Here is a 25,603-nt window from a genome sequence, read left to right on the forward strand (position 1 = left end):
GACGTAATGAAAGGAGTAGGAATTTGGTTCGACCCTGGCTGGGAAGAAGGGTTGAAGCCAGGGATATACACTCCTCGTTAATGAGGGCCGAAGATCCACAGAACTTCAGAAACTTTTTCAGAATGGATGTGACATGTTGTGACAAGCTGCTATCTATCGTACATGACGGGATTCGTGCAAAGGACACAGTAATGAGTGAAGCTACTTCACAGTAGTGCGACCGCAAAGGTAAAAAACGGCTCCAGCACTCCTCAATGCTCGCAGACGACACAGCCGCTTTGTCTCTTGAGGCTGATCTCTCAACATTATCCTTCCTCGCACGCTGAATTAATACAAAAGTTTCAGTCAAATCTAACACGTGCGACACTTTCACCAGCCACAAATCGAAAGAAAAATTATCTGTACATTAACGTAAAACATACTAACACAGACTAAACGTTTGTAGACGCCTCTTCTTATGGTACAGCATATCAAGAGGATCGTATAGACGCCTTTCCTCGCTCTATGCTGAAATAAGCCCGGTTACAATTTCGTTGTCTCATTCCATTTCTACAATAAGAAACTAGTATTAGATATAGAGATTTTCTCAACGACAGCAAGAAAACGAGAATTTCTGTTTGTTTCAGTTCGGTGTTTGCAGGAAAATACTCACTGAAGAATGTGTAGAATATTTCGATAACTATCCAAGTAAGGCCTGACGTTCTCATACATTTCACGTCAGCTGACCAGAAGTGAAAACAATAACAATGCTGTGTTCAGTGCATGGGCGCATACATTTCTTCTACTGCACATGCGCGGATCCACGGCAGAATAGAACAGTTCCTTTTTCTTTCCGGTGGATAAACCGTCTGCTAAATTGGCAGCTTCACCCGTTTTGCCTCTAGGTGGCAAGCGGTCTGCACCTGACTTGTGTGTATTGTGTGTGGTTATGTGTGTCGTACAATACCAGCTTTAAGCACTGGAATCAGGATGAAAGTTTGCGCAGAGTTCTCATGTAATCAGGCATCAGTTAAAATAAAGGTCAAGAAATTACACCAGAGAAATCACTCTCAGGTTCAGACGAGCGATTGATAGAAATACTAGCAAGAGTGGACGATCAAGAATGAAGTGCTCGTATTAAGAAGGGTGTAAGACAAGGCTGTAGCCTTTCGCCCCTACTCTTCAATCTGTACATCGAGGAAGCAATGATGGAAATAAAAGAAAGATTCAGGAGTGGAATTAAAATACAAGGTGAAAGGATATCAATGATACGATTCGCTGATGACATAGCTGTTCTGAGTGAAAGTGAAGAAGAATTAAATGATCTGCTGCACGGAATGAACAGTCTAATGAGTACACAGTATGGTTTGAAAGTAAATCGGAGAAAGACGAATGTAATGAGAAGTAGTAGAAAAGAGAACAGCGAGAAACTTAACATCAGGATTGATGGTCGCGAAGTCAATGAAGTTAAGGAATTCTGCTACCTAGGCAGTAAAATAACCAATGACCGACGGAGCAAGGAGGACATCAAAAGCAGACTCGCTATGGCAAAAAAGGCATTTCTGGCCAAGAGAAGTCTACTAATGTCAAATACCGGCCTTCATTTGAGGAAGAAATTTCTGAGGATGTACGTCTGGAATACAGCATTGTACGGTAGTGAAACATGGACTGTGGGAAAACTGGAACAGAAGAGAATCGAAGCATTTGAGATGTGGTGCTATAGACGAATGTTGAAAATTAGGTGGACTGATAAGGTAAGGAATGAGGAGGTTCTACGCAGAATCGGAGAGGAAAAGAATATGTGGAAAACACTGATAAGGAGAAGGGACAGGATGATAGGACATCTGCTAAGACATGAGGGAATGACTTCCATGGTACTAGAGGGAGCTGTAGAGGGCAAAAACTGCAGAGGAAGACAGAGATTGGAATACGTCAAGCAAATAATTGAGGATGTAGGTTGCAAGTGCTACTCTGAGATGAAGAGGTTAGCACAGGAAAGGAATTCGTGGCGGGCCGCATCAAACCAGTCAGTAGACTGACGACCAAAAAAAAAAAAAAAGGCAATAAGGAACAATACAGGAGCATAAGGGAAACTTATCTTGCCTGTAGGCCGCAACATTTCCCCATGTTATGCAGACGACGCTTGGGACCCTATTCTGTTTCGTTCATACCGATCGGTGTAGTAGATTAGTCTCGGTAATGACGTCATTTTCGGTTCTTTATCGAAATATCCTATTCAGTAAGCTTTTGAGACTTGTTACCGAATGGTCCACCCATCGATTTTACGACAATTGTACCGAGAGGTTTTGGATTTTGGTCTGGCCCTGTCGATCGGTGAGCTGTGAATTATGTACACCTGTAATTTGTTATTTTAAATATATTTAGCGGTTTTAGCTTTGGATTTAGTGATTGTGTTACTAAAGAATGACCAGAGGACGCATCCAGGTGGAAAGTGAGTTCATAATAGACTATTTTCCTTTGTTAGAAATATGATTAGGTTAGGTTGTTACTGTGAATGATTATGTCCAAAAAACGTTTTCGGTCAATATTCTCTCAAAATACGTGTTATTTTTATGCAAATACGAGTTTAAAGGTCATTAAATGTCAAGACATCGGCTCTGCTTACGTATATTACATGAGTGTGAACTGACGTTACTAGGGGCTTTATGTACTTTTTCCTACAAATGGGTTTAATTATCGAAACGTATTTACAACTACCAAGTAACAATGGAAAGCAATTACGTGAAGCCTTATATTGGAAACCTTCCAAACTATCACACATTTATGACTTACGGAGCACCGTTTGGCAACAAAGTCAGCCTACGTTTCTCTACACAATACTACAAGAATTGAGCACTTTCTGTCTGTTGTTTGACGTGGCCAAGTGCTTTGAGCTCGAGAATGCGATACGAAAGGACACGGATTCGCGCATGGGTAGATGCAAAAAATTTTATTCCGCTTCATATATGCAACACGTTCTCAGTCATTGTTATTCGTGTAAGTTAAGATTTTTCTGCAATATTCGTTATTACTTACATGTAAGAGCGCACTTCCTCAGTAATGATTTCGTGATTTCTGTGTGTTTAAAATACGAAATATGAGATTGTTGGAAATTAAATTGCTGTGAGTGAAACAACCGACAGTGATCTTATATTTTTTTCTTGTCTGAAATAATTCACCGTTTTCTCGGAATATGTAGCGATTTCCGAGTATGCAGTTAGACAGGAATCTAAGAGCACAACTTAAATTACTGGGAATGTAACTAGCAGCAGTCATCTTCATAATCTTGCTTGTCACAAGTATTTATCTGCGATCGAATCCTCAACCACAGTAGACAGAAATGAAAGATCTCTGCTGTAATATTTTTAGACTGTAGCACCACATAAGAAAGATTTTCATTCATGAGATGCATGTTATAAACTTCGATGAACTGCAAGAGCTCTCGAAAATGCGTTTTTTTTTTCAATTTTGTTTTTAAGACCCAAATCGTTGACGTATCATATAGGGAATTGGGCAACTTAATCATTTGGATCTCTAGGAACGAGTTATAACCACATTCTGTTTATCTTCTTATTCTTTGAAACTCTCAGAATCAATTTTTCGAGTGTTTTTATAGATGTATTAGTACAATGTGGTACTACACACTTCCTAACTCATTTTCCGAAACGTAAAATCCAAAACTACGATGTCAGTGTGAATGAGAATAAGATGCCATAATGCGGTATTTACGACAATCTGTGGAATACAGTCAAATACGCTATCGTTATTGTGCATTCATGGAAACATGCGGTCAGAGAAAGCTGGACACAGCGAGAATTGGGTGCTAGCCTGGTATTCATCAAGTGGGATGTGGAAAGCCGTCTAAAAAACACATTCAAGTTGGTCTGCACATTGACATTCGTCGTCAATACTCCAAGCGAATTCGATCCGGGGCAGCTCCCCGGAAGCGGCGCTTAAACACGCAAGGGTATCCAGACAGGTTCCTTTAGCAAGATCACTAAAAATTTACACCCTCGTCATTGTAAGCTAGCATTTTGGCTCTTATGATACCAATGGAGAGGACATGTTAAACTCTAGTCATCCTTCCTATATAAAGAAAGTGATCGAATATTCAAGCTAACATTAAATTCTTTAAACGATTCCTCACATACATTGTAAGTGTTTTGCATTGTACATGGGATTTCCAGCGGATTTCTAAAGGTATTATCTTCTGAGGTTGAACATCAGCTAGATCTGTGATCTGTGAGCCATGGAATTCAATATCATCGTAAGGGAGATGAACAATGTTACTCTACAGATAGACCTCGCAATAGTAAATCTGTGGTATTGTCTTACTTAGGACAGTAGAAGCACTGACATGGAGAAGTGCTCTTCGTGATTTCAGTCACTCGATATTTCTGAGATCACAGTTTTTCAGAAATAGTGTGAGAGCCCTGTACCAACAAGCACTACAAGTACCTTTAGACGTTGCAGAGTAACCCTAGTGATTGATGGAAGTCTCATCTTGCTATATACTAGATGAAAGATATTAAGTGTCACGGGTTTTCGGTCTAAGATAAATGACAGTACACCTATTAGTAAGTGTCACAGAAGACATGCACTGACTTAATTGTCAGACACAGACATTTAATATTGTCATAGGATTTCTAAATGTTTTATGATGAATGTAGGTGTTTCGCCTTCAGAAACACATTTTTACTGGAAGCATATGACTATGTTTGCACAAAACTCGTCTAAGCTGCAGGTGCGGAGATGTCATACAACTATGTCTCATATGTGTTCACATCAGACAAATTTGACGACTATGACATTAAAGTGATGACCCTTAAATCACTGCAGCACAGTTTGAGCCTTATACCACACAAAGTTACAAGAGAACATGTGCAGGAAGTTTTTTGCTTATACGATAGTGATCATCAGGAGATGTGAAATAACCGTCCTTGTCCTGGAAAAGTTCTACAATCTTGAAAGGTGTGGCACATTGAAATATGTTCAACTGTAGTGGAATTTTGAGCTTGATGTCCTTCAATATATAATAATAATATTGAAAATGGCATAAAAGGCCAAATCCTAGGTGGTAATTAAATAAACAGCAATACAGTCACATGGCGGTGCGAATTTAAAGTCTACTCAGATTACGTCAGATGAAATTCAGATTTAGAATATTTTACGTGAAGTGGGGATATAGAGAGACATGCAACAATTCATACTCTACACAGTGCCGGACTACATAACACATCACCCCATATATGTATATGTTATAGTGAAATTGTAACAAACAGTATCATTGGAATAGTGAAATTGTAGTAAAATGCCCTCTGTTATAGTTTCACTTTAACTATAACAAAATTTTCTACTTTTCAGACAAATTGTGACCAATTACCACACACCGCAGTAAAAACTGCAACAAGTTAGTCCACGTCGCAGCAAAAATGGTAACAGATTAACCTATGTCGCTGCAAACATTATAATAAATCAAACCATGTTGCAGTGAAACTGTAACTAATCACCCCATGTTATAGCAAAATTGTAACATTTTGTCCTGTGTTGCAGTGAAAGTCGTAACAAATTATCACATATACGATTAACTTGTAAAAAACACGCCATGATACATCCAAATTTGTTATAAATTACCCAATAAACCACTACAGTGATCTGAAAAAGGTCATGGGATACTTCCTAATACCGTGTTGGACGTCCTTTTGCCCAGCGTAGTGTAGCAATCCGTCATGGCATGCATTCATCAAGCCACTGGAAGTCCCCTGCAGAAATATTGAGTCCTGTTGCCTCTGTAGCCGTCCACAGCTGTGAAAATGTTGCCAGTATAGGTTTTTCTGTATCAACTGGCCTCTTGGTTACGGCCCATATATGTTCAATGGGATTCGTGTCCGGTGATCTGGATGGCCAAGTAATTCGCTCGAATTGTTCAGAATGTTGATTAGTCCAGTTGAGAACATTGTCGACCAGAGACATGGTGCATTGTCATCCATAAAAAATTCCATCGTTGTTTTGGAACGTGAAGCCCATGAGTGGCTGCAAATGGTCTCTAAACCAAATATAACTATTTTCAGTCAATGATCGATTCAGTTGGACCAAAGGAAATAGTGCATTCCATGTAAATAAAGCCCACACCATTATGGAGCCGCCACCAGCTTGCATATTACCTTTTCTACAATTTGTATTCATGTCTTTGCGCGGTCTTCGCCACACTCGAACACTATCTTCAGCTCTTGCAAGCTGAATTCGGGCTCCATCTGGGCAGGCCACGGTTTTCCAATCCAGTCGAACCCAGTAGAGGTGCTCCAGTCGATGTCGTGTTGTTAACAAAGGCTTTCGCATCAGTCATCCTCTGACATAGTCCGTTAACGCCTAATTTCGCCACACTGTCCTAACAGATATATTTGTCTTACGTCCCAAATTGATTTCTGCGGTTTTTTCAAGTAGTGTTGCTTGTCTGTTTGCACCGACAACTCTAAGCAAACGTCATTCCTCTCGGTTGTTAGGCGAAGGCCGCCCGCCACTATGTTGTCTGTGGTGAGAGGTAATACCTGAAATTTGGTATTCTTGGCACACTCTTGACACTGTGGAGTTTGGAATATTGAATTCCCAAACGATTTCCGAAATGGGAAGTCTTCGAGCTCTAATTACCGTTCTGAGTTCAAAGTCTGTTAATTGCAATCTATTGGCAATTATCATGTCGGACCTTTTCCAGTTAGCCACCTGAGTACAAATGCTAACTCCGCCAATGCACTGCCCTTTTATACCTTGTGTGCGTGATACTACTGCCATCTGTATATGTGCATGTAGTTATCCCATGACTTATGTCACCTCGTTGTACGTCACAGTGAAATTCACTGTTGAACACCTGCAAGCAGTAGAGTTCCATTACAGCTGTAGGTCAGACCACTAACCAGTATGACAGGTCAGTAAAAGTTCTACGTCAAAAGCATACCATCGTGCTGATATGATGACTGTTAATGAAGACTGTTACATTACTTTATTACTCGTTCCATAGATCATGAATACAACATTTCTTATTGATGTGGAACGTATCAGTTTAAGTTTCCTTTCCTTTATGCACATGCACACACACACACACACACACAGAGAGAGAGAGAGAGAGATAACCACTTCAAATATAAAAATTGATCTTTTATGTACAAAGAGTTGTCAGAAATTTTTAAAATTTGTTTTTAAATGCTGGTTGGCTGTCTGTTAGACTTTTATTGCTATTTGGCAAATGACCAAAAATATTTGTAGCAGCAAAATTCACTCCTTTCTGTGCCAAAGTCACATTTAACCCAGAATAGTGAAGATCATTCTTTCTTCTGGTGTTGTATCTATGTACTTTGCTATTATTTTAGAACTGGAATGTGTTATTAAGAACAAATTTCGTAAGTGAATATTTTTATTGTGAAGGTACAGTGAATATCCTGAGTTCCTTAAATAAATGTCTGCAAGGTGATCTTGGGTAGACTCCAGCTATTACTCTGATTACACGCTTTTGCGCAGTGAATACTTTTCTGTTAATAATGAGTTACCCCAAATGACGCCATATGAATACAGTGATGAGAGTAGGAATGTTAGACTAATTTACTGATATGTTTATCAACAAATTTGCAATAACCCAAATAGCATAAGTAACTCAACAAAACAGTTTCAGCAGATCATCAATGTGTTTCTTCCTACTCAGTTTCTCATCAATTCACACATCCAGAAATTTTGAATACTCTACCTTAGCAACAGACTTCTGTTCAAAGTCTACATTTATCAAGATGTTACGCTATTTACTGTCAGAACTGTATATACTGTGTTTCCTCAAAATTTAGTGAGAGTCCTTTTCCAGAGATTCATTTAATAACTGTCTGAAAGACATTATTTACAATTTCCTCAGCTAATTCTTGTTTGTTGGGTGTGATTACTGTACTGGTATCATCAAGAAATAGGTATAACTTCAAAGCTTTTGCAAGTTTGTTGCTGTTGCCAAAGACCTTTTGAGTCCTTCACAGTCTTGTTCTACTGGAGTTTTCCTGACGTTGTAGTCGAAGTAGGTCACTTGTGCAGTGTTTAAAATCCAAGATGATGGACCAATGGTGCACAATCCAAGACAGCGACCCAGGATGTCAGCGATGATATCAGAATTCATGATGGTGATCCAAGATGGCTGACATGGGCATATAGGTGCAATCCGAAGAACTACTTCCGATTTCCATGACAATACAGAAGCTAACCCCCCTCCCCCGCCCCCCACTACTCATCCACAGTATCTAGGCTTACCAGTGATCAAGTCGACTTACCACTTGTGATCTATACACCATAGTGGAAAATTTACCATCATGAAGCAACATTAGAGATCTACTACCCACAGCCAGAAAAAAAAGGATTCGCACAGTTGCCAACCCTTTCCTCTCTCTCTCTCTAAATGTTTATTATGGTAGTCTTTTTGTGTGTATTTGTATGTACAGTAGTTTCACAGTTTTCTCTCATTTCTTCTTCAGCAAAACTGCGCCCTGGTGTGAACGATGCACTGCCTTATACATTTGGACAGCAGCTGAAATCAATGAAGCATATAGACATGCTCCATGATCCAGTTCCCGGCACATTGAAATATAAATCAATTCAGAATGCAGAACTGTTTCCAGACACCGAGTTTCTACTATATCCATCACCTGCAGCGTTAACTCGGCTTGCAGGCAACCTCTCTAATGCAGTTCGATATAGGCTATATACAGAGCAGGACGAACAACTGTTTCCAGATTTTGAGTTTCCATATTATCCATCAGGTGCACCATTTCTCAAACATCAGTTAAATCGTTTCAGAATGCTGCTATTCAGCATGAGAGGTATCTATTATAATTAGCTATATTCCATACATTCTGTTTTAACATGGGTTCACCTCATAGATAATCTATGCTGTTATATCCGTAGCATATTGATCGACTTCCACATATTCATGGCTACATCGGCTACAAAGGTCTATCTGCCTGAGGCCTTTGAGACCAGAGTGGCTTTGGTCAATGTCTTGCGAAGGCATTTTCGCCACACGTGGCTGGTGATCTTAAAGAAAAACAAAGCGTTCTGCTTCATTCTACTCCGTTTGTGTTGCTTTGGAGTGAAGGTATGCTTTGCACGTGTGTTACATGCTGTGATAATGGGTGTGGTTGCGTTAAAATAGACTGAGATAAACGGAGTCAACCACGAAGACAGCACAGATTTTCTGTCGATGAAGTTATTACAAGTATATACAGCTCTCTTCTCTGCACCTATTCTGTAAGACGTGGTAATGTGTTCTTTGTTTTAGGGTGTGCCGAACTATGTTGGAACAGTGTGGCTACTTAGACAATGTTGTCGAATGAGTAGCAGAATGACAGCTGTAGTTACAATCAATTTGGAGCAGATATTGTACTGTTTACGTGATGTCTAGATTTGAGATCGGGTCTAGCAAGCAAATACCTCATTCGGCAAAGAGTTTTCACATTTTTCCGTTTTAAAATGTGTGTTAACGAAAAGGTCTTCGTATGACAGCATTGAAACCAGCAGGCGTTTTGAATAACCCTGGAGCTGTGTAAGACTTCTGTAATTTTCAAACACAATAACATTTATAAAGTTAATGCAAATCTCATATCCGTATTTCGAATTCACACCTTTCACAAATTTAATTAACTGGAGCATCGATTTTACCAGACAGCAGAAGAAGTCAGCAGGCACGAAACGTTGGCAGTGTCTACTTAAAAATAATTGAACTAAATATTCTCGTGCCTAATCCAGAACATATTTTTAATCAAAATATTTCCTGCTGCCTGTAGATGTTCACAAAGAACCACTCTTCGCATTAGTAATTTAATTTTAAATATTATGAAGGAAAGATTGTCTCAATAGCCCGTGGGCAGCAGCTGTTTCGTATCGCTATTATGTTCTGTGCCATTAGCAGATTATTTCTGATGTCAAGGGAGTTTCCGTTGTGATTAATTATTCGTAAGGATAATCAGTTCTTGTAACGATATTACATACTTTGGGTTTTATTCATCTATTAACAGGACATCTGTAATCAGGGCAGTTTAAATGGAACTTGAATGTTCACTGCTACTATCAAAGTCACTTCCAATTTAACAGACATAATTACTTATCAACTGACCACCAACAGGTTGAATAATGTTAATGTTCGTTTAGCACCTGATATGAACTGAATCTGTAGTAGAAACAGAGTATGTAATATAAAGCACACAAGTACAGTTCAGTGATGTGGAGTGGGATGAACTGTGCAGCAAGCTGAAATGCATTAAAGACTGCCTGACAGCCGTTTACAATCAGTTCCCTCGAGATACCCATATCTTCAGCAGTAACAGTGCATCCATCGTCGACATGTCTGGAGGTTTTATAACGAGGTTAACATCCCAAGACCCTACACAGAGAAAATACTTAATGTGGCCAAGCGTCGTGAAACTGCTCAGCTTGCATGCTGCAATATGGATCGCCACGGACAGATTCAGTCTATGACAAACATATGAGATACAGTTAGTCGATGATGTTGTCATGTATGTGTTGGAACATAAAGTTCACGATGAGAAGGACGAGTTAGATAAGTGTGTAAATCCGTGTATGTGTGCTATACCTAACCTTTTACAAACATACTCCACACAACCACAGTTTATGCATGGCATACATGAGTGTAATAGTGCTCCTCTTGGATTGTGCATTACACCGGCTGAATTTAAAGCATATAAAAAAACAGTTATTTCAACGAAATACATCACTGTCGTAGGAATACCGATGTCCTTTCTTTCTGAATTGTTTTTTCATCACTCGCCAATTTTTTCCATTTTCACATCGTTAGTACACTAGTACACATTTTGTGCTTTGTTAACTATGAAAATAAATCACTGTCGTTAAAACATTGTCTTTTTTTCTGCATTCTTTATTCATCAGTCGGCAATATTTTCCAATTAACTGGTTTTTTATATGCCTTAAATCCAGCTGGTGTAGTACACATACATACATACATATTAGGAATAATGAATCACTTTCCAAAATTTAATATCAGTTGCATCCCATGGTGCAATTATTACGTCATTGAACTGACATACAGTACCTACAAATATTTTTTTTTCACGAAACTTCCTCCACATACACTATGTGATCGAAAGCATCCGGACGCCACCATAAACACTCGTTTTTCTTATTAGGTGCATTGTGCTGCCACTTACTGCCATGTACTCCATATCAGCGACCTCAGTGGTCATTAGACATCGTGAGAGAGCAGAAGGGGTGACTCGCAGAACTCACGGACTTCGAACGTGGTCAGGTGGTTGGGTGTCACTTGTAACATACATCTGTACGCGAGATTTCCGCACTCCTAAGTTTCCCTAGATCCACTGCTTCCGATGTGATACTGAATTGGAAATGTGAAGGAACACGTACAGCTCAAAAGTGTACAGGCCGACCTCTTCTGTTGACTAACAGAAACAGAAGACAGTTGAAGAGCGTCGTATGTGTAATAGGAATTCCAAACCGCATCAGGATCCACTACAAGTACTATGACAGTTAGGAAGGAGGTGAGAAAATTTGGATTTCATGGTCAAGCAGCTGCTCATAAGCCACACCTCACGCCAGTAAATGCCAAACGACGCCTCGCTTGGTGTAAGGAGCATAAACATTGGACGATCGAACAGTGGAAAAATGCTGTGTGGAGTGACGAATCACGTTACACAATGCCGTGATCTGATGGCAGGGTGTGGGTATGGCGAATGGCCGGTGAACGTCAACTGCCAACGTGTGTAGTGCCAACAGTAAAATTTGGAGGCGGTAGTGTTATGGTGTGGTCACGTTTTTCATGGAGGGGCCTTGCACCCCTTGTTGTTTGCGTGGCACTATCACAGCACAGGTCTACATTGATGTTTTAAGCACCCTCTTGCTTACCACTGTTAAAGAGCAATTCGGGGATGGCGACTGCATCTTTCAACACGATCGAACTAGTTGTTCATAATGCACGGCCTATGGCGGAGCCGAATGCACCCCTGAAAAGATACACACTTCCATGTAATGGACTGACCTGCACGGAGTCCTGACCTGAATCCTATAGAACACCCATTGGATGTTTTGGAACGCTGACTTCGTGCCAGCCCTCACTGACCGACATTGATACCTCTCCTCAGTACAGCACTCCGTGAAGAGTGGGCTGCCATTCCCCAAGATACCATCCAGCACCTGATTGAACGTATACCTGCTGGAGTGGAAGCTGTCATCAAGACTACAAGTGGGCCAACACCATACTGAATTCCAGCATTACCGATGGAGGGTGCCACGAACTTGTTAATCGTTCTCAGCCAAATGTCCGGATACTTTTGATCACATGGTGTATGTCTTCTGTGGAAATCATCCAGTACAGTCACAAAATTTTGGACCGGTCGTAGAGACATGTGTGGAAATCACTATAATTACAAGCAGTCTGTTGCTGGTGTTGGTAGTGGTGGGGAGGGGGCGGAGGGGGGGGGGAGGAGTAGCTATGGGAGAGTAATCTTTTTTGCGGGGGGAGGGGTAGTGGGCAGCAGCGTAGGAGCACTTCCCGAAAATGTTTTTATTTAAACAAGGGCGCAGTTTTTCCTATCCTATCCTAACCGTGGTGGCTGTCGTTTACACAAAAAATACGAGCGTAGGATTGGGGAAAAACCAATGATCTCCGAATTAACTACCGTTTTAAACAGAGGACCGGATTCTACTCTTAGCGCAAGTGACCCATCAACCATGCAGACTGCGCCAGTGAGCTGGAAAATTTGAATACCATATAGGCTGCACTAATATCTTCAGGTCGAGCAATCTTGGATGACGACATAGGAATATTACCAATTGCATTGCCATCTTGGTTTCTAAACACTCATTAAATCTGACAACCATGGAGACTGGGCTCATATCCGTCAGGTCCACTATCTTGGATTCTGATGTCATAGGGATGAGCTGTTCTGACAGCCATGTACACTTCGCATGCGCCTTCTTGGGTTCTATACTTAGCGCAAGTGAAACACTTAGATTTTCACTAGTAGGGTAATTGCCTATCTTGGACTTTCAATTTACTACCGTTTTATATTTAGCACAACTGGATTATTGAAATTTTCTGTAGATTTTTTAATTTTCCGCCATTTTATTCATAGGCAAATTGGGCTTTTTAAAATTTCCCGCCAATTCTTGAATTTCCCTCTGTTTTATACTTAGGGCAATTGGCTATGTCAGAGGAGAAAAATCTGGCAATGTTGCATGATGTCATAGAGATAGAGAGGAAAATCTGGGATCAATGCAGCCTGGACTTGCTCCCACATAGCTACACTACTAGCCAAGAATGCCATTATTTTAACTAATCTGGTTTATATATGCCAGCTTCCAATATTGATACTGAAACCGTCGCTAGGCATCAATGCCATTCTCGAAAGAATTAAGATGTTTTTGTATGTAAAATCGGATTTTTATGATTGTGCCAGAGAGTTGTTAGTTTTATAATTTAATATTTCGTTCCGTTTCATACACGAATGGAACTGGGTAAGTGCCACTGCTAGATTAACCCCTCCCTTAGGAACTGACATGTACCAGACACTTATTGCACCCGCTTTAACTGACCGGCAGTGGAGATAATTTTAGATACCCAGAGAGATTTGAGTTCTCCGAAAATGAATCTCTTACACTTCACGGACCAAACTACTTCCGAAGGTTGACCCCCGTCTGGCTGTAGCGTACAGAGCGGGCAGAACAAAAAGCGACTGGCCAGCTGTCTGCTCCTGCTTCGACGGTTTACGTCTGCGTCCCCTTGCGCAATTCCAACAAATCTTTGTGGCCTTTTATCTAAAAATGAAAAGTGAGAAGCAGCAAAATGAAAAGGACAAAATAGGAGCCTAAAACCTCTTGTGATATTCAGGGTGACCTTATACACGAAATTAGGCAGCACTGGGAATAAATTAGTCGGTTTTGGGATTACCATAGTTAGGCATGGCCGCTACAGAACGCAGGTGTCAAAACTTAGGGGCAGATGCGCCAGCTTTAACATAAGAAAAAACCCCAAGAGTGATATTGAGTACCTTATTTCGAAATGGACGTTAAGCAAGAATAGTTCGTGTGGCAGGCAAAATGCGTCATGAAACGGCCGTGGTATTGTTTCTAGAATTCAAGGAGCGTGTCTTCGTGGATGGGCAGACGAGAAGTTTCTTTACCTAGGAACGTAACTGGCATTCACGGTAGAACACGTTCTTGTAACAAGCGAGACAGACAGTTTAGTTTTGTGCTAAGCTTTTCGCAACTGTTTGGTGACAGGCGATTAGCACCAGATTCGTTACAGCGTTGCTCGCTTAAGCGAGGAGGCGGAGCGTGAGAGCACGGAAGAAGCAGCCAAATCAGAAGTAGCACGATGTTTAGGCTTTCAGTTCGAGATAATGCTCTCTGTACCACAGAAATCTCAATTACATGGAAACATTTATTTCAACTAACAGAAACACGATTGCTCTCTCAGTCACTGAATTACATCAGAATCTTCCACAAATATATGTGTACACTCGACGGTTAACGGCTTTACGTACTTTAACTTTTATTGTCAGAGGCAGCAGAGGACTTGGAAGAGCAGTTGAACGGAATGGATAGTGTCTTGAAAGGAGGATATAAGATGAACATCAACAAAAGCAAAACGACGATAATGGAATGTAGTCGAATTAAGTCGGGTGATGCTGAGGGAATTAGATTAGGAAATGAGACACTTAAAGTAGTAAAGGAGTTTTGCTATTTGGGGAGCAAAATAACTGATGATGGTCGAAGTAGAGAGGATATAAAATGTAGACTGGCAATGGCAAGAAAAGCGTTTCTGAAGAAGAGAAATTTGTTAACATCGAGTTTACATTTAAGTGTCAGGAAGTCGTTTCTTAAAGTATTTGTATGGAGTGTAGCCATGTATGGAAGTGAAACGTGGACGATAAACAGTTTGGACAAGAAGAGAATAGAAGCTTTCGAAATGCGGTGCTACAGAAGAATGCTGAAGATTAGATGGCTGAAATGGCTCTGAGCACTATGGGACTTAACATCTGAGGTCATCAGTCCCCTAGAACTTAGAACTACTTAAACCTAACTAACCTAAGGACATCACACAACACCCAGTCATCACCAGGCAGAGAAAATCCCTGACCCCGCCGGGATTCGAACCCGGGAACCCGGGCGCGAGAAGCGAGAACGCTACCGCACGACCGATGATTAGATGGTTAGATCACATAACTAATGAGGAGGTACTGAATAGAATTGGGGAGAAGAGGAGTTTGTGGCACAACTTGACTAGAAGAAGGGGTCGGTTGGTATGACATGTTCTGAGGCATCAAGGGATCACCAATTTAGTATTGGAGGGCAGCGTGGAGGGTAAAAATCGTAGAGGGAGACCAAGAGATGAATACACTAAGCAGATTCAGAGGGATGTAAGTTGCAGTAGGTACTGGGAGATGCAGCTTGCACAGGATAGAGTAGCATGGACAGCTGCATCAAACCAGTCTCAGGACTGAAGACCACAACAACACAACAACTATTATTCCTCTGTGTGTTTCCTTGAAAACGTTTTGTTTTTCATATATTCATGTTAGAAGCGTCACGAAAAGTATAGACAAAACGCAGGATGAACACAACATAAAAAGAAATTTCAAGTACGTAGTAAATGAAGTGCATTCGTAGGCAAAATTTAAGGACAATAGTAATTGTCGCATGATTTATCACTGTGAAGTAACATAGCTCGATGAATCTTGGACCATACATGGGAACAACTGCTACACTTTAGTTCAAAATAAATACGCAGTGAGACGAACAGAAATGACACTTTTCGTCAAAGACATTAATAACACTGAAGTCCCTTGGACATTACAAAAGACGGGACATAGTTCATAACATGGTGTGTGATAACCATGGACAATAACGCGTGCTCTGCAACGTGCTCGCATTCTGGCCATGAAGTTGATAGGAAATTCTTATGGTAGGGCGCCCCATTCCTCCGCCAGCGCGTTTGAAAACTACTACATAGTGCATGTAACGTGCTGTAATACGTCACCCCAACGCATCTCATACATGCTTGATAGAATAGGGTAGGTCAGTTCATTCGCCGAATATCCACTCATTCCGAGAGCTCCCTCACCTGTGTCGTTCGATGCAACTGCGCACTGTCATCCACGAAAATGAGGTCAGTACCGATGCACCCCTGAAAAGACGCAGATGCAAAAGAAGTATAGTTTGTCAGCGTCGTTGCCCGCTGAGAGTACCGCGTTTTAAGAACTGGAGGAGCAATACGCCTCCCGACCCCCTAGCACCTGGTCTGCGAAAATAATCAGGTTAAACAAAGTCGGACGTATCCACACGCGACGAGAGGTGGGAACAAACATTGCACTTAGTAACATTGTCAAAGATGATCGATATGGTGGTCCATACGTTACGATGTGTTGAGGCATAATGTTGCGTGGACGTCCTGACCTCCAAATTTTTGAACACGGATCACTCACAGCTCAACGATATTGAGACACTATACTCGTTCCACGAGTGCATATTTTCAGGGTTGTAATCGGCTCTGAATTCGCTTTTATGGATGACAATGCGCGAGTGCATCGAATAGGGCAGGTAGAGGAGCTCCTGGAGCGAGAGGATATTCGGCGAGTGGACTGACTTGCCCTTTCCGCAAGATAAATCCCATCGAGCATGTGTGGGATGCGTTCGAGGGACGTACTGCAGCACGTCGACATGCACCAATGACCGTCCAGCAATGGTCAACAGCACTGATGGAGAAATTTGACAGGCTATCAGAAGAACTCCTCACCAATCTAGTGGCTACCACGGGAGCACGTTGAAGAGTGCCGATTATTAGGGCCCGGATTTTAATGACAAGCCACATATTGTTTTCCTGAACTTTAGGGTGAATTTTACAACAATTTACGCACGAATCCAGGTGTTGTGGTGTAGAAAAAAGTATATTTATTGTGCATATTTACACCTTTTTGTAATAGGTCATATTCCGGCCCACTTTTGTCATAACAGCTCATATTTCGGAAAGTATTTGCCTAAATCACATATATCTGTCCTATCTTCAAGGACACAAGAATAAAAATGTGAAAATGTTGCTCACATGACAATGTTTCAGCTGATATTGTCACAAATAAACACGACAATTACTACAAAGTGTTTTTTTTTTTCGGCTGAAGACGATACGGCGTCCGGTCGGTACTGTTGGGCCTTCCAAGGCCTGTTCGGTGAGAGTGAGTTATGGCAACCAAGCATCGTAACACATTAGTCGACTCGCTGGCATAGGACATCGTTGCGTGGGGTCAAAAAACGCTCTCGGAGCCAGAAAGGTGGCTTCCTACGGCGTACCGTAATGGATATCGCACACGTGATCGATCCACAAGAGAACATCACTAACCTGACTTCATATTTTAAGTGAAAAATAAACACACTTGAAAAATACCAGCCGCAGCAATCGATCCCGCGTGAAACTTGGGGGCTGTAATTCTGATAGTACGCACTTACGACATCCCGAATGTACAGCTTGTAGTTTTCGGTCGTACCGACTGTTTTTCATTCGCTACGCCGCACTGCAGCGTAATGAGTAAAGAGTTTGTAAAATACCGCTTTGACGTTGGAAATATGCTTTGTTCATTATTCAAAGCGCATAGTTATAACCTGTAGTTTGTGACTGAAATCTCTTAGCTTTGAACATTTTTAAGTAGAGGAATGCTATTTCAGTATTATTACCACTGTTAAGCATGATTTTCTTTGGATTTTAAAGCTAACAGTGTTAAGTGAAGGACGGATGCAGAAGATGCGCTGTCAGTCAACGCGATTAGCGTGATTAAAGTGTAAATCGAAAATAATTAACTTCATTTCATAATAATTATTCAATTTATTAGGCTTACTAACTTTGCTTCTTAGGCTTTTTTATATCAAATATTACTGAATATGTACGTTCATGTGGTTGAGATATCGCACCCTATGAAGAACAGCGACAGTTCAAAAATTAAGGAAATCAACTTAGGGAATTCTATAAAGCTTATACTGAAATAGTATAAGCATCGTTTAAATTTCGAGTAAGTAATTTGGAAGTAAATTGCATTATAGCTTATGCAATAGAATTTCTTTTCACTTACTTTAATATAATGAGATATTCGAACACCCATCACGCCAAATTAGTACTTAAGTTAAAATTAAAAACAAGTTGCAATTGTTGTATTGCAAAAATACAAAATGCAAAATCGTAATTTATGAAAATTAATACAATTTAGTAAGGAACACCAATTAGGTACAATTTAAGGAATACAATTTACGAAATCAATCCTTAGGTACAATTTAAGGAATACAATTTACAAAACCACTGAATCATAATTGTTCTTATATTACGTAGGAATTCTTTTCCTCATGAAAAGGAATTCAGTATCAACTTTCTTTATAGCATAAATTTCCATTTTTTCTTGTAGGCTGCAAAGCACGAAATTTCTAAATATTTACAACAGCTGTAATCGTCAACATATTGTCTGTCCTTCAGAAGGCGTGTATGTCTGAAGGACCTTTTAATGTACGATACAGATTCTGTATAAACTCAGATGTTGTAATAATCAATTATATTAAAATTACATTCAATTTACCTGATTCATGAAAAGTTTTAAAGCTCATAATGTGTCGCTCTTCTTGAATAACCCAGGCACGCCTGCCAGTGGCAACACTGAAATGACACTGTTCTTGCCGTGGCTAATCATGAAGCAGCCTACAACAAAACTGACACAACTGCCCTAAAGTGGACAACTTGCGTGACAGAAATTTGATGTTTTTCGTACACGTTGGGGCACTTCACAGTATTTTTCAGTGACAAAAACAAAAAATTGCAGTGTTTGGTTTTTGTTCAAAAATGGTTCAAATGGCTCTGAGCACTATGGGACTTAACATCTATGGTCATCAGTCCCCTAGAACTTAGAACTACTTAAACCTAACTAACCTAAGGACAGCACACAACACCCAGCCATCACGAGGCAGAGAAAATCCCTGACCCCGCCGGGAATCGAACCCGGGAACCCGGGCGTGGGAAGCGAGAACGCTACCGCACGACCACGAGATGCGGGCATTGGTTTTTGTCACTTTGATTCGGGTAGAATAACATGTGATTACGAACTAGATTTCATAACACGTTCGACAGATGTGTCCACCTCCCCCTCCTCTTCCCTCGCCTTCAACCCCGCAAATAAGAGGACTCTCGTTCTTTCTCCGTTGTACAGTACTTCGCCCTCGGCCATCAGGCGGCTACAATAGGGCGGAGCGAGTGACAAACAAACGGTGCACCAGATTTAAAAGTTGTACATTCAGAAGGTCGTACTTACGTACTATCACAATTACGGCCCAAATTTTCGCACCGGATCGACTGCAGTGACTCATAGCTTGAAAGTGTACTTCTGTCCCCTTAAAACATGACGTCGACTTGGTGACGTTTCCTTGTCAGTCTGGTTCAAAATGAGGGAAGTTAAAGTCCTCCAAAAATATGAAGCTGCGAGGGATGTTCATGATTCCGAAGAAAACTTTTTCAGCACTGGTGGGGAAGTTTTATTTTGTGAACTATGGTAAAATGAAGTTACCACAAAACAGCGCTGTAAGATGCAAAACACTACAATACTCCAAACATAGCAGCAGTACGAAGGGAAGGACTGAAAATAACAGCAGAGAAACGCTGTTACTTGAGCAGACAGGTCCATCTGCAATAATTCTTTAAGTACTTGCGTGAGGTGATGATACCCTGCAGCATCCCATTGAAGAAGATGAAGAATCCACACTTTAGAGAGTTGTTTGAGAAGTACACAGCACATCCAGTTCCAGATGAATCTACAGTGAGATATAAAATATTTATCCGTGTGCTACCAGAAGGTGCTCAATAAAATAATAATTAATGTTGCTAACCAAAGATGAAACCACCGATGTGGGTGGCCGCTATGTTGCAATGGGCTGTTGGTGTTCTAAAAGTTGACGGGAAATATTCCTCCTAACGTGTGTAGCTCTCGAGAGAGTAAACATCTCGACAACTGCCATTTTTCTTGACAACTCTATGAGCCGCTGTGATCGCATAGTGTGAGGAGAGAAAATATTTTGCTACTACTAACAGTTGGTGCTTCATCAATAGCTAAAGCAGCCTCGGTCGTTCAGATTCTCTACCCAGTATGGTGTACGTCACTTGCCTTGCACATACGTTAGGCAGACTTGCGGAAAGGTACGATCAGATTACCCTGATGCGCAAAAATTAAATACCTGTGGTTAGAAAATCTATGTGAAAGCTCCGCTAAGCGTGCAAAAATATCCTCAGTGATTACCATAGATCTTTGGAAACGGAAAAACCTGAACATTCTCTTTGTGATCAATTGCTACTCCGTAGAAACTGAAGACTGATAGGATGAGTCAACTAATTTGGAACGCTGTAAGCAAATGGTGGGCAATAATAAAAATAGTATTTTATTGCTTGGATAAATGTTATTATTTTCACTGTGGCTCATGCTATTTTTCAGACAGATGAATACATGTCAAAGATAAGTGATAGTTTGTTTTAAACACTGCAAAATGTAAGTACTCGTAGTATACTCGCAATCTGCTCCGAAGTGAATTTTACATTAAATGGTATATAAAAGAAACAACAAGGATGTTTCTAAATAAACTTATATAAGTCATATTTTATTTTTCAGATCATATTTGTACGCGTTCTAGGTTATAAATGCGTATCTCGCTGTATTTTTGGTAACTGAAAACCGCGCTCTGGTGTTCACACACACTAACATGTACCGTATTTTGTAATGTGTAGGGAATCATCATAAATTGTGATGACTGCGGTATCATTAATAAAAGTGTAATTTCTGTTCGTCTCATTGCAGATTTGTTTCAGCTATCTTCTGTACAGTACAGTAGGATTTCTATTTATGACCCAAGTTACAACACAATGGTACATCATGCGAAAGTTACTTGCGTTCTTAAGCTTTGCAACTTGCTGTATAAAAACCGAAATATATTTTCACTTTGTAACCACTCTTTTTCCAAATCAGAAAGCAGGGTTGTCAGTGATGTACACCACTAAAAACTGAAAGAACATCGTTATGATGTTTTTTGGGATCCTTAACTGATACGCAGGAGCCAGGATTACGATGTTATGCAAATCACACACAAGTGAATTTATGTTGAATCTGCACAAGGTGTGTAACGCAATTTTACAATAGCCCTCATATAAATCCTACGTGGGGTGACTAGCCTCTCACATAATTCATTCATTAATTAATTGATCAAAACTCCTCTCAAAAATTGATGATGGGGAAGTATTCATGTGAGTGCGACGGTTTAATAGATAAATATCGTCCTAAAAATTACAATTACATTTATTTTCTTTTAACTGAATACAAAATTGATCATGAATTTGTACAAGGAACAATCATGAACTTGAATGTAAACCAAACATTAATCAGTCCCCATCTGTTAGAGGTGTTGGAAAGAAACTAGTACAAACGACACTGCATGGAATCTAATGTGCTTCTCTACTACAAGAAGGGGGAGCAAAGAGAACAAGTGAAATGTATAATATCGGTAAACAAGTGGGTAATCGGATTCAGTAAGACGATATCACCTAAGGAGGCAGATTCGTTCTACGGATGTAATCACTGAGAAACCACTATTCGAATTCTTGGTTGCTGAAAAATCAACTGAAGCCCTACAGACCGGAGCTACATATATTACTGACAGCACAGCGCATGGCGCTGATTGCTGTTACTCGTGGTAGGCTCCGCTGCGTGGATATGGACTCAGACTTGGAAACCGATCGAAGAGCGAGAGCGTAAAAACTAAGCCTTTATCCGGGTGGCCAGACAAGTGAAACTGTGAATGAAACTCCTCTGCAGTATGGGCGGCAAAGTATGCACCCGAGTCTTGCGGGGGCCAAGAACCAACAACACCTCAAGTTCTTTTTCACTCCGCGTCCAGACAGTGACTGTATCACTGTGCCAGAACTCGGGCAGTCGTGGCCAATTAACAAAGCTTTCGCCAGTTTTGGCCTTACAACGAATCCGTCTAGACTCACACTACCAAACTCCATCAATCTTTGTGCCAATATCATTCCTTCCCGCCAATTCCCGATAGTGACTGCAAACGTGCGCTGAAGTAACAGCCGAGCAACCTATCACAGCCTCTGCCAGGACTTTGTAAAGGAAGCTTTCCTGCGACGGACACCAACGGAGTACCATAATTAGGGTGCTACGTGTGACGTCAATTTGTCGACTATTCCGTGAAGCTCGGAGACGTTTTCTCTGAAATACCCCAAACAATAGCACAGCTGTGGCGCCGAGCTGGCGCGTTCCTGCCCAAAACACGAGGCTTTCGCCAGAAGACTGCCTCTAGCCATTATAAAAATAGCGAGCGGCCGTCGCTTGGGCTCCTGAGATCCAGCATCAAAAGAGAACGCCGCCAGCCATGGGACGGGACTCCGTCCACAGGTCCCCGTGACTGGATGTTCTCTCCACGTCCTGCTATTTTCAGCGGCTTGCCTTCTCTCTGGCCAAAAGTTCTCGCTCCTCTGCAACGTAAAATGAACAGAATTGTGATATACATGCATCCTACTTCCAGTCATATACATGCGAGTACATTATTATTACCTACTTGCTGGACGTAATAGGCAGTTCGCGAGATTCATCGTAGTTTGTCCTTCTCCACATTTACCCATAACTGAAGGGCCTAAGCTTTTCTTTCAGCTGTAGATCTGGCCACGTCTATTCAGCGATATCCATGTCGACCGGTCTCATCTCGGCCCAGATGGAAGTTCTTCGTAAGTAGCCAATCAATTTGTCGTACTCCTCATAGGTTTAGCCTCTTCTGCTGGGTTTGACTAGTCGGGTTTGCTCGCAAACATATGACTTTTCCTCGACTTGAGGCTATGACGGACGAGTTCGTGGCCATACAGTTGATATGCTTAGGAGGTGGCAACTATAAATTTTTCCTTTCTGGGTCGCTACTTCGCACCTGGAGGAAGAGGGTGAATGCCGTCGGCCTTAGGCACTGGGTGATGATATTGCAGGTGTCACTGGGGGCTACAACCACGAATTTTATATGTCATACTTTATTAGTAAACTGTAGGTTATAAAACCGCATAGAAAGTATGATGCTAAAACGCAATTTCGTGGTAGTGTACTAATCCACCAGAAACATACAGGGACACTTAAGGTTTGTGAAAGATGTTAGCAAACCGCTAGAAACTTTGCAAAACATAATGTAGTTGTGGAGACATGTACGTTGATTGTACAGAAATAGTGGTGAAAAACTACTAGAAGAGGAATATCAGACGTAACAGTTGCTGCGGAGCCCGCTTTGCAGGCAAAAGGTAACCAGATTTGTTTATGAGACCCAGACCTTGGCTCACCATGAGAGGATACTACGTTAGGCCGCACATGCACGTGAAGGAGATTATTAAAGTGGACAAAGACCATCCGAACAGACCTTGAGAGCTCAGTGGTACAGGCCAGCCGCCGTGTCATCCTCAGTCCTTAGACGTCACCGGATGCAGATAAGTAGGGGCATGCGGTCAGCACACTACTCTCCCGGCTGTCGTCAGTTTTCGCGACCGGTGCCTCTACTTCTCAATCAAGTAACTCCTCAACTGGCCTCACAAGGGCTGAGTGCACACCACTCGCCAACAGTACTCGACAGACCCGGACGGTGACCCATCCAAGTGCTAGCCAAGCCTGACAGTACTTGACTTCGGTGATATGACGGGAACCGGTGTTATCACTGTGGCAAGGCCTTTGGCACATAGACTATTAAACACTGCAGTAATTTTAATCGAAAGAAGATAGAAATGAAACTTATTGGTATATGGATCCCAGTGCTCAATAACCCATCGATGGACGGTAGCAATAGTGGACAACAGTGGACGATAGCTACCTATAATGGTGAGTTGTGCAGGAGTTTCGAAAACAAGTAATGTCACTGATACGTCGCGCAGCTGACACCATTACTGCCCCGCTGGTCTCATCTTTGTTTCGATTTTCCTTTGGGCGGCCGCGAGTCAGTTGTTCCTTGCAGGTCCGTCTATTTAAGTCTGCAACGTCGAGGCAGCAGGCAGTGTGTGGTCTGTCGGTCGTGAGGTACTACGTGGTCGGGAGGTTGGCTCTTACTTGGTGCGCATGCTCATTGTGTGTGTTACGACTGGGGTGCTGTGGCCGGAGACGGCGGCGAAGTTGGGTTCTTGCACGAGGCGTGATGTTTGGTTTTGTGCTCATCACGCAAATGACGCGAAAGCTGTAGACCGCGTTTTACTTTTTATCCGCCGAAGCAATATGGCGAAGACCCCTTAACTTTTAGTTTTAGACCTCAGTTTCTGTATGGTGCCTTTTTTAGCTCTTTTTCCATTTGCCAGTTTTTAGCTATTTTCTCTTCTGTCAATTGGGACTGACATATAGTCGTTCAACTCCTCTCTGTGTTTGCGTTTTTAGTTCTGACTTGGGCGCATATGACCCCAGTGGTTTTTTTGCGTCCTAAAGCAAAAAAACAAACAAACAAGCAAACAAATATCGTAAAGAGAAATGGTAAGGAAGCAAAACGCTTCAGAAGGAGACGTAAGAGAAGAGATACTTCGTTATGTGACAACATTATTAATAAAGTAAGGGATAATGTATTTTTTTCCTGAATATCACTATAACAATTTGGGAAACGTTGTTGGGAAGTGTTCTTCAATGACAAATAAGCCTCTTTAAACTACATTTGATGTAAACATCAGCAGATTATCTCACTATATTATCTAACATCCCCCCCCACGGACCATAGACCTTGCCGTTGGTGGGGAGGCTTGCGTGCCTCAGCGATACAGATAGCCGTACCGTAGGTGCAACCTCAACGGAGGGGTATCTGTTGAGAGGCCAGACAAAAGCATGGTTCCTGAAGAGGGGCAGCAGCCTTTTCAGTAGTTGCAAGGGCAACAGTCTGGATGATTGACTGATCTGGCCTTGTAACACTGACTACAACAGCCTTCCTGTGCTAGTACTGCGAACGGCTGAAAGCAAAGGGGGAACTACGGCCGTAATTTTTCCCGAGGGCATGCAGCTTTACTGTATGGATAAATGATGTAGGCGTCCTCTTGGGTAAAATATTCCGGAGGTAAAATAGTCCCACATTCGGATCTCAGGGCGGGGACTACTCAGGAGGACATCGTTATCAGAGGAAAGAAAACTGGCGTTCTACGGATCGGAGCGTGGAATGTCAGATCCCTTAATCGGGCAGATAGGTTAGAAAATTTAAAAAGGGAAATGGATAGGTTAAAGTTGGATATAGTGGGAATTAGTGAAGTTCGGTGGCAGGAGGAACAAGACTTCTGGTCAGGTGAATACAGGGTTATAAATACAAAATCAAATAGGGGTAATGCAGGTGTAGGTTTAATAATGAATAAAACAATAGGAATGCGGGTAAGCTACTACAAACAGCACAGCGAACGCATTGTTGTGGCCAAGATAGACACGAAGCCCACGCCTACGACAGTAGTACAAGTCTATATGCCAACTAGCTCTGCAGATGATGAAGAAATTGAAGAAATGTATGATGAAATAAAAGAAATTATTCAGATAGTGAAGGGAGACGAACATTTAAT

Source organism: Schistocerca cancellata, chromosome 1, assembly GCF_023864275.1.
Source record: "Schistocerca cancellata isolate TAMUIC-IGC-003103 chromosome 1, iqSchCanc2.1, whole genome shotgun sequence".
NCBI classification, from domain to species: domain Eukaryota; kingdom Metazoa; phylum Arthropoda; class Insecta; order Orthoptera; family Acrididae; genus Schistocerca; species Schistocerca cancellata.